This window comes from Perognathus longimembris, chromosome 28 (assembly GCF_023159225.1).
Source record: "Perognathus longimembris pacificus isolate PPM17 chromosome 28, ASM2315922v1, whole genome shotgun sequence".
In the NCBI taxonomy this organism is placed as follows: Eukaryota; Metazoa; Chordata; class Mammalia; order Rodentia; family Heteromyidae; genus Perognathus; species Perognathus longimembris.
The window spans coordinates 26,124,945-26,136,251 of NC_063188.1; the positions used below are offsets into that span (position 1 = coordinate 26,124,945).

At 38.5% G+C, this 11,307-nt stretch overlaps 1 pseudogene; it reads right to left on the bottom strand.

Moving 5' to 3' along the window:
- Positions 1-383: 383 nt before the first annotated feature.
- On the bottom strand, positions 384-6,916 carry LOC125342986 (annotated as a pseudogene).
- Positions 6,917-11,307: the final 4,391 nt, after the last annotated feature.

Here is an 11,307-nt window from a genome sequence, read left to right on the forward strand (position 1 = left end):
AAGACAACCTGGAGCTAAATGGATGCCCCTGCAGTGTCAACAGGTCCAGCCTCACAGTGCATGCCCTGAGCTACGGACCCTCCAAAAGGCATCTTCCTCCACAGCCTCAACGCCAGGCAAGGAGCATCAAGAGTCTGTCTCGGTTGTTTTGTTCTTTTTACAAACTAGAGATATGTACAGCTGGTAACTCAGGATTTCTAGCCAATAACCATAGAGTTAACACCACCTTACAGATTGAAAACAAAATGCCAGAAACATCTTCAAATGGTTTGTCACACCCACAGCAAAGTGCACAGAGAGGAGAACACGAGTGCCTTTTCTTTTTTAAAAATGTTTGCAAATATGTACAACTTTGATACAGTTTCAGGTGCTCTGGACACCCATGGCTACCTTCATGTATACCACTGACAAGATTTCTAGAGCACTTTGAGAGACTACAATGATCGCGATCAATTTTTGTAATTAAACCTAATAAGAGCAATAGACACATCTCAAATAAGAGATCCGTCAATCACGGTGCTCCCCTACTCTAAGATATTCACAAGGAGACAGATCAATTTTGTTTTATTCATCCTCCTCCTCATCCTCCTCCTCTTCCTCCTCCTCTTCCTCTTCTTGATCTTCATCTTCCACCTTTTTCCGGGCAACTTTAGTAGGGCCTTTGGCACCATCAAATTTCCCTTTAGACTTATAATCAGCAACATCATTCTCATACTTCTCTTTCAGCTTCGCAGCCTTGGTGATGTATGGCTGTTTCTCATTGTCACTTAAGTTGTTCCACATCTCACCCAATTTCTTGGCCACATCACCAATAGACATTCCAGGGTTTGTAGACTTGATCTTAGGGCGAAATTCCGAGCAGAAAAGGAAAAATCCAGACGGTGGTCTTTTGGAGGCATTGGGGTCCTTCTTCTTTTTGCCTCCCTTAGCGGGTCCGTAATCCTTCATTTCCCGATCATAGCAAACTTTATCTGCTTTTGCCATCTCATCAAATTTAGATTTCTCCTTCCCAGACATTGTCTTCCATCTCTCAGCACTTCTTGGAAAATTCCGCAAAATTGACAGGAACCTCCGGGTTTTTTTTTTTTTTTCTTATGCTCTTCCCTGCATGTCTGCACGAAGAAGGCATATGCAGACATCTTGCCCTTTGGCTTTTTTGGGGTCACCTTTACCAATCTTGACTGTATTGTTCGCTAGTCTGGGCAGCGCAGGGCACGACGCGCGGCTCAGCACTCCCCAACCTCGCGCTCCATTGTTCATCTTTTAAAAGCTAGAACTCTTGCCATTTGTTACATGAATGGACATGAAAGACATTATGTTAAGTAAAATAAAGTAGTCATGGAAAGACACATAGTATATGATTTGGCTCATATGCGATATTTAACATAGTCAAATTCATAGAACCAGAAAGCACATGATGTTTTCTGCGGGCTGAGAGGTAAAAAATTGGGCTTTTGTTCAGTAGTTTTAGTTTTTTTTTTAAGATGCAGAATTTTGGATATTGGTTGTACAACAGTGTGAATGTATTCAATAGTAGTATACAATTTACAATTTTATTTTAACTAAAATAGTTACAATAATACATTTTATGTTACATATTCTTTACCATAATTAAAACTTATTTAAAAATTAATGGAAACTTTAACATGTCTATTTATAATAAATTTAATTTTAACCTGTACTTTTGAGTATGTTATAACATTATGATATATGTATGAAATGAATAATGATCAGATTTAGGGTAATTGGCATATCCATTACCCCAAACATTTATCATTTTTTTGTGTTGGGAACATTTGACTTTCTTTATTTTGAAACATACAGTTAAATGATGACAACTATAGTTATTTTACTATGATGCAATATTTTGCTACAGGTTTAATATCAACATGCTGAAAGACTATGGTGTGAAACAAAAAAAAACCTTGCATCCTTTTAGATTGGTTATCTCAGATATTTTTGTTAGAACAATGTACATCTGACAAATAAATATACACACACATACACATGCCTATTTGGTTTTACTTATCTGGTAAACCTGACTAATATGAAGATTGCCTGAATTATATTTCAATGAAGGACATGACTTTCTTATGTTGTACCTTCTAAATGATTCCATTAACAGCATCTCTATCTTTTCTTCACTTGATTCCATCATAAGAATAATAAACCAAAGTAGCAGATCTGGGAAACTATATGAACTACAATTTAAAAACATTTTCTTTCAGACCTCTTTGTTTCTGATATCAAAATTTACCATACTTCATATAGATATGTCGAAATACATTTACGTGATAATGAAATACTGAACTTTGAAGCAAAAGACATTGACACTGTATTTCAAATTACTTCACTGATTGTGAAAACTCTTTCGCAGACTGGAAGGGGGACACATAAGTGCAAGAGGTGGTTTCCTGACTGATCTAGCTTTCCTTCTGGCATTGTATAATGCCAGAATAATGTTATGTAGTTGCTTGGGGTTGTGATTTCTCCCAGGACATACATTATTTAGTTTGGTAGTTAGTTTGTTAGCTCAATTCAGATTCATATTAAAATGTCTGTGTGGTCTTTGTTTTAAAATGTTTTGTGTCCGGCATATCACCAATATATTTATAAGCTCAAGAAAAAGATTGGTATGAGGTAATTCAAAATAAGAGTTGGATCTACTGTGAATTTAGGTCAGATACTGTCTTAGTAACTAAGCTGCTAAATATTGAAACTACTTTTTTCCCTAAAGGCATTTAAATCTTAGTTTGGGTTGGACATCTTCCTGGTGGCTAAAAGCTAATGACCATGGACATTCCTAAAACTGTTTTCTCAAGTTTCCTGTATTTGTCTTTTCTTTTGCTTCTTGTTTGCTCTTTCCAGCTGCTTTTGTTTTAATCAGTAGTTTTCCTAAATATTCAATTTCTTTAAATATGTTCTGTAGAAAAATGTATTTCTTGTTTATAGAACAGTACATTTATAAAATTATTGTTTTATTTTCAAATTAAATAGACTTATGATACTTATTTTTTGTTCCACCATAGTATATTGATGATGTTTTTTTATGGGATTTGCATACATCTAGCACCTAGAATTGTACTTGAGAAGACTGAATGAGTGTTTCATCAGTTAGTTAATAACACTGAAAAGCAAACATAATATATAGCAATTATTCTTTATTTTTGAGATATTGGTGATGAAATCCAGAGCCTTGGACTCTACCAGTAAGCTACATCTCTAGGCACAGAAATTGTTCTGTTTTAATAAATATTATTCCACTTTTCTGTTTATGCTCCATTTCAAATTTTAAAAATCATACAAACCCAGGAGCCAGTATCTCTTGTCTATAATCCCCAACATTCAGGGGGCTGACATCTGATGATTGTCATTGAAAGCCAGGATCGTGAAACTCTTAACTCCAATTAATCTCCAAAAAGCCAGAAATGTGGCTGTGGTTTATGTGGTAGAGTACCAGCCTTGAGAAAGAAAGCTAAGGAACAGCACCGAGGCCTTGAGTTCTAGTGCTAGTACTGGCATTCCCTCCAAAACAAAGAAACCATACAAATACAGTTTTATTGATTTAACTCTCAATAAAGAAACTAGATGGATGTGTTAAGGGAAAGAATGATATTGTAACATTCATAAGGGAAGGAAAGACTTGGAAAAATTATAGTGAGTGAAATAAGCCAGGGAAACAAAGGTTGTATGGTTTCCCTCATTTGTGGTAGCTAGAATGAACCAATAAATTTATAAGTATACACACCGAGTGGTAAGCAAGTGGTTACAAATGAATTAACTGGATACAATAGACTATGGTGAGCTCAAATAGTGTAATTCTTTAGAAAGACTAAATCAAAGTCCACCAAATCAGTACCAGAATATGGATACATTGAAGAGAAGAGGGGGATGGTGGGGAGAGGGGGTTGAAGAATAAATGGGGGAAGTGGGGAGAATGCAGTTTTTTGTATATACCACAAAATTAAGAAAAGTAAAGGAAGGGGTGGGTCCAAGGGGGATGAGAATGTTGAAAGGGTGAAACTGCATTCATAAACTGCTTTGTTAAATGACAACTCCTTTGTGCAACAAGTTAGAGATAATAAAAAAAAATTTCTCAGGGGCTGGGGATGTGGTTTAGTGGTAGAGTGCTTGCCTAGCATGCATGAAGCCCTGGATTCGATTCCTCAGCATCACATACACAGAAAAGGTCGGAAGTGGTACTGTGGCTCAAGTGGTAGAGTGCTGGCCTTGAGCACAAAGAAGCCATGGAGAGTGCTCACGCCCTGAGTTCTAAGCACCAGGACTAGCAAAAAAAATTCTCAATTAGTGGACTGAACTAGGGGCCTATTGCTTACTTGTCCTAGTTTCTCACATTGAGAATCATCTTTGAGATGAAGTGATTGATCTAAATTCTCATGGATACTCCAATCAAAATAAAGTACAACCTCACTCAAGTGTAATTCACTAGGTAAGAATCTGAGAATATTTCAGTTTCTATGGTAAGCCTTGCCAAGAAAATCCATATGATGAATGATATTGCACCTGCAGACTATAAAGTACTTAAAAGAATAAACACTGTTGTTACTCTCTTTTAGATGTAGTTGGTAACTAATGTAGTTAATTCATTACACAATATAATTTCTTAGTTACTTAATGAATTAAACCAACCATATTTACTTGTTTACTTCCAATGTGCCAGGCTTTATTTCAGACACCAGGATTCAATAATAAATAAGACAGATCAAGTCCATCCTTCTATGGGCTTATATTTTAGCAAGAAGACAAATGGTGGGGCTGGGCATATGGCCTAGTGGCAAGAGTGCTTGCCCCATATACACGAAGCCCTGGGTTCAATTCCCCACCACCACATATACAGAAAATGGCCAGAAGTGGCACTGTGGCTCAAGTGGCAGAGTGCTAGCCTTGAGCAAAAAGAAGCCAGGGACAGAGTCCAAGCCCCAGGACTGGCTCCCCAGAAAAAGAAAAGAAAAAGAAGACAAATATGATTAACACGATTGGTGTAATTGTTTGAGGAGTACAGGGTGCATTGAGATTATTACAGAAGCATCTGTTCTAGTTCAAGATATCTGAAAAAGTTTTCTGGAGAAAAATATGAAGCCGAGACTTGAAGGGGAGTAGATGTTTGGGAGAAAATTGCTAAGGAGTAGTGTCCCTACACAGAAACAGCATATGAGATTTGGATGTCTTAGTTGGCTGCTTTCCTTCCGAGTAATACAGCAGGTCTATTAAAAGTTTCTGTCAACTCTGCTATTGCCAATCTAATTTTCATTTCTCTGTGTACTTGAAGGGAATGTAATTGTTTTCTTTTTCTTAAAAAGATCTCATGGTTCCAAGTTTTCACAAACTTAGGCAAGGAAGTATTATTTTAAAAAAATGTCTTCTTAGGGCTGGGGATATGGCCTAGTGGCAAGAGTGCCTGCCTCATATACATGAGGCCCTGGGTTCGATTCCCCAGCACCACATATACAGAAACTGGCCAGAAGTGGCGCTGTGGCTCAAGTGGCAGAGTACTAGCCTTGAGCAAAAAGAAGCCAGGGACAGTGCTCAGGCCCTGAGTCCAAGCCCCAGGACTGGAAATATATATATATATTTTCTTTTCTCATCATATTAAGTGAAGTAAGCCAGACTCAAAGAAACAGGCTCCATGGTTTCGCTCATTTGTAATAATTAGTATATGTCTAGGATAGTCCTAGCAGAGGATCACAATAGCTCAATGACTATGTAGGTATGATCATATAAAATGATGCTAAGCTAAATGAACTCCAAGATATGGAAACAAGAGCTTTTTCTTTGTTGCTGTTTTTATTAAGAAAGTTATTTATTTATTTCCTTTCCTGTTACACTATAAGAAAACAGCTTGATACCCTCAACGAAAGCTGCTAAGTAGTGAGGGACTTGGAATGGAGGAAGAGGAGGACACAAGAGGTGGACCATGTCCAAACAGTTGTAAAAAAGAGTTAATGGGGGGCTAGGGATATGGCCTAGTGGCAAGAGTGCTCGCCTCGTATACATGAGGCCCTGGGTTCAATTCCCTAGTACCACATATACAGAAAACGGCCAGAAGTGGCACTGTGGCTCAAGTGGCAGAGTGCTAGCCTTGAGCAAAAAGAAGCCAGGGACAGTGCTCAGGCCCTGAGTCCAAGCCCCAGGACTGGCCAAAAAAAAATAAAAAAAGAGTTAATGGGCCTTGGAGGGTGGTCAGTGGGGAAAGTTGCTTTTAGGTACCTAGGGCTGAGGGTCTTGGAGGAGGGAAGGAGGCAGGGGGTGGAGTTCTGGTCTAGAGGAGGGCCAGGGGGGCTAAATGGTAAAGCTGGAGGCCCATTCTGTCACAGGGGCAGGGCCAAGGGGAGCCTGTGGACACAGGCCCTTCCTTGCAGGCCTAGGGGCTGAGCTGGTGGAGGGCTGGCAGCCTCCCTGGGCCCAGCCCCTGGGGATGACCTCAGCCTGAGTAGGGAGGGCAAAGGTTGGGAGCTGAGGGCTCAGGAAATAGTCTGTAGGGCCTGGTGGGGGGTGGGAGGTGGTTCTGAGAGGTCAGACACTAAGGGCTCAGGAAATGGGCTGTGGGCTTCCAGACTCAACGGTCTTCCCATGAAGGCACCAAAGCTGTCAACATCCCTGGAGGACATGAAACGGGGCTGACCCATCCAGAAGTGGGGCCCCCTTTGGACACCCATATGTTGCCCCAAGGCCAAGTCACGGGGCAGGCGTGGACCTCACAGTAGGTACTCGTGCTAGGCCACAGGATGGAGTCGTGTGCAAACCAGCAATTACAAAAGCCTCCTTTGGAGGCCAGGGGCACGCAGGGGTGAGAGGCTGCAGAAGACAGGCAGGGTTTGTGGAAGGGCTGTTGCACAAGAGCAGCGCTGGGCTGGGGCACCTGCTCCTCCAGAGCATACTGGTTCGCGGAGAACATGCTTTAACATGCTTCAGGCTCTGGGGACAGCAGCTAATGTCCCGGAGGGCTGGCGCTTCTTGGCACCCTCAAGGCGCTATGGTGTCTGGTCCTCCTAGGCTGGAATGGCTCGTTCTTGGAAGGCCCAAGGCCACCACTACCGAAATACTCCGTGAATATGGATACCCTCGGGGTCCCAGTGGCTCCTGGCTTGGGGCAGCTTGTGATCTCACAATCGTGGTATGTCTACCCTGCCCACTGCACCCACCACACATGGCCAAGATGGATCAGGCCACGAGACTTGGTTGTTGTTTTTAATATATTGTGTGCAGTTATTACTTATTTTTCCCTTTTGGTTTATCCCCTGTTGTCACTGTATTTGATTTTGATACTCTGTGTCTTTGTATAAATGTTTATTTCAATTGGGGAAGGGAAGGGGAACAACAAAATAGTGAGACAGAAGACAAAGGGTGAACCAATGCAACTGTAATACTCACAAGACACTATGTTGGTAATGAACTCTATAACTTGGGCGGGGATGGGAAAAGGGAAAGTGGGAGAAAAATGACGGCAGTGGTAACAATGTTCAATAAGAGATGTACTCATTACCTTACATATGTAATTGTAACCCTTCTGTACAGCACCTTGACAATAAAATAAAATTTAAAAAATCGTGTTTTCTAAAGTTGATACTGGATTTTGGATTAATCAGAAATGTAATAGCTAATATTTTATGTATAAAATAAACCAGTTATGACTTTCGTATTTTCTATAGAACATTTCATATAGTATGTTGCCATTTAAATTTATTAGTGGTACTTAGCAAAACCTCTAATGTGGACACTTAGGCTACATTTTTGATGCCATTCATTATAATCTCGGAGTATTTTGTGAGGGGAGAAGTGCTCAAAAGAATGATCTGGAATATATATTTCAGCTTCCTGCAAATCTATAAACCAGAAATCAAAGTCTGTGATGATAGTCCGTAGCCACATGTCATTATCTACAATGTGGAATGCAGCTAGTTTGAATTGAGATATGATGTATGTATAAAATACTCTCCCTAGTGTTCAAAGGCCTAGAACAAAAAAATGTGGCTTCTGAAAAGTTACATGTACCTAATGTTTGTTTGTTTGTTTGTTTGTTTGTTTTTTGGCCAGTCCTGGGCCTTGGACTCAGGGCCTGAGCACTGTCCCTGGCTTCCTTTTGCTCAAGGCTAGCACTCTGCCACTTGAGCCACAGTGCCACTTCTGGCCATTTTCTGTATATGTGGTGCTGGGGAATCGAACCCAGGGCCTCATGTATACGAGGAAAGCTCTCTTGCCACTAGGCCATATCCCCAGCCCCTGTACCTAATGTTTGTAGCACATATTTATATGTCTTGTGTTTACTTCATCCTTCATATTTATTTTGTATATGTAAAAAATGCAAGTTAAATCACAAAACAAAGCTAACAAGTGCTGTGGCTGTTGGTGAATATAAGGAGTCATCAGTGTTGGTTAGATTATGGACCGTTTTGTTATTATTAAGTAGTTGTATAACAGGGTTATAATTCCACAAGTCAGGTTTTGAGTATAATCTTCTTGGACAATATAGTATGTGACTTTTGATAGTCTCCATTAGTTAGTGATGAACATTGATATAGGTTTAAGACTTGTATAGCTTTTTCCATTTACCAGGAACAATTTTATGTATTTTAAGCATAATAAATTACTGACATGATTTTGTAGATATATTCTTTTATTTTTGGCAGTACTAGGTTTTGAACCCAGAATGTCTTACTTGCCAATAAGATGGTCAAATACTTGATCCACACCTCCAGCCAAATGTGATTCTTTGAAAGATAGGACCTAACTATGTTTCCCAGGATGGTCTGGAACGTCTGGGCTCAAGTGATCCTTCTACCTGTCTCTTGTGTATCTGGGTTTCAGGTGTGCACCCCTTTGCTTGGCTATGTATAATAGATTATTTAACCTCTCGGAGACTCTAGATAGATAAGGAATAATTAGTATACCCATTCTACAACTACAAGTGTACAAACTGAGATTCAAGGTCATACAACTTGTGAGTGACAGGGCTTGGATTCAAACCCAGGCAAACCTTTTACTAGTGCCCACAGGTGTTTGCATTACTGCTTCTGTGGACAGAAAATACACAAAGTCAGTTTGGTCGAAGTAGAAAAGTTTGTGCTAGAATTGCAAAAAAGGCATTTCTATTAAGATGGTTAAATGAGCAAAGAAAGGAATTGGTTTAAGAAAAAGGAGAAGGGAAAATGGAAAAGGGGAATGTGTTGGGCAGCCAGTGCTACAGGAAAGGAAAAGATTGTAATGGAAGAATTGTGAAACAATATGAATATATAAGAATCCATTTATCAAACCTCCAATATTCCTATTAGTGAAATGATTGTAGGTCCTTAGGCAAATCATTTTCATTTTCAAGATCTCAGTTTTGTAGACATCAAGGGTCATGACAATGTTGGCTTTGTATACTTTTCTAGCACTGATTCATGATTTTGATGAGTTCTAATGTGAAAAGGAGAAAATCAGCTTGAATTGAGTGAAACATTTAGATTTTCATTTCAAAAGTCTGACAGTATTATAGAGAAATGTCATGATAATTTTTTTTCAATAGGCGACTAGACTTGTAAAAACCCAACACTTGTCTTTGACACTTCTACATGGTAAATGTTATTACCCTTCAACTCAGAATAGGTGCCCTATACTCTTCTTTCTTTGACACAGTACATCCATTGCTTCTTTTTGCTCATATGCAGGTCACCTCTCTCATTTCTCATTGTTCCTTTGGCATTTTCTCTGGCAACTAAATCTGTGTGTCAAAATTCCCTTGAGTTTTCTTCTTAATTGTTCCTTTGATTTAATTACCATTTGTTTATAAATACTTTCTAATTAACTGCTTTAGTATTGTATGTCTAATGTACATTATCTTATCTCAAATGACATATCTAAATATAACTGCATCAAATTTTCCCTAAAGCCTTTCCTTTTTATGTTTAAAACCATGTTATTTCTCTCTTAGTTCAGAAAAAAGAGATGTATAGAAAATTTTAAAAATGCAATCACCCTTATAAACTATTAATCAGGGCTGGGAATGTGGCCTAGTGGTAGAGTGCTTGCCTTGTATACATGAATCCCTAGGGTCACTTCCTCAGCACCACATATATACAAAAAGGCCAGAAGTGGCGCTGTGGCTCAAGTGATAGAGTGCTAGCCTTGAGCAAAAAGAAACCAGGGACAGTGCTCAGGTCCTGAGTTCAAGCCCCAGGACTGGCAAAAAAAAAAACCCATAAGACAAAAAAAACACCTATTAATCACCATTGGTATTTAATTATATATATATATTTTTTTCTAGCCATTGTCTCTGTATATGTATGCATGTGTATTATACATACTGTTTTGTGTCTCTCCATGAATGTCTTTCATAGGTCACACCTAAGTATCATCAGGATATGTTTTCAACTTAGTTATTCACCAAATGATGCTTAGATGAGTTCTTATTACTTATACTACACATATGGCACTTATTCATAGGCTGGTATGATGGTTATTTGCAACTGTGACATACTTTTATCTACCTACCTATCCTGTCCTTTTTTAAGGAACTGCTAAATTGTCTTCTCAAACTGATCATGCTATTTTCATTCTTGTTTGTTTGCAGTACTAATGTTATTGAGAAGTTTGCATCTCTGCCTCTGTCTCTCTCTCTCTCTCTCTCTCTCTCTCTCTCTCTCTGTGTGTGTGTGTGTGTGTGTGTGTGTGTGTGTGTGTTTTAAAGAAACTACTATATTGCTTTCCAAAATGATCCTATTTTCCTTTTTGTTTGTTTGGAGTAGTAGCATATGGGAGTTCCAGTTTCTTGCTAAAATTTGGCATGGTTATTCTTTTTAATGTTAGCTATTCCAATATGATGTAGTATTATCTCATTGCGTTTTTGATTTGCATTTCTCCAAAGACTAATGAAGTTGAGAAACTTTTCATGTACTTATAAAACATGTTTGTTGGGAATCTATTCAAGTCGTTTGCCAGTTTTTTTTTTAAATTGGATTTCTTTTGTTACTGAGATTTGAAAGTCCTTTATTCACATGCAAGTTCTTATTATTAGATATATGGTTATCCATTTTTTATATCACTGTAGTTTCATTTTCATTCTCAACAGTGTCTTTTATGGAGCAGGTTTTAAATTGTTTTGATTAAATCCAACTTACCAATTTGTCATTTTATGGATCATAGTTTTAGTGTCACATCTAATAAATCTTTGCTGAACAAGAGTCATAAAGATTTTTGTCTAAGTTTTCATCTAGTAATTTTACAGTTCCAGGTTTTACATTTATGTTTATAATGTATTATTAGTTAATCTTTATGGATAATATAAGGAAGGCATGGATCTTAGTTCAT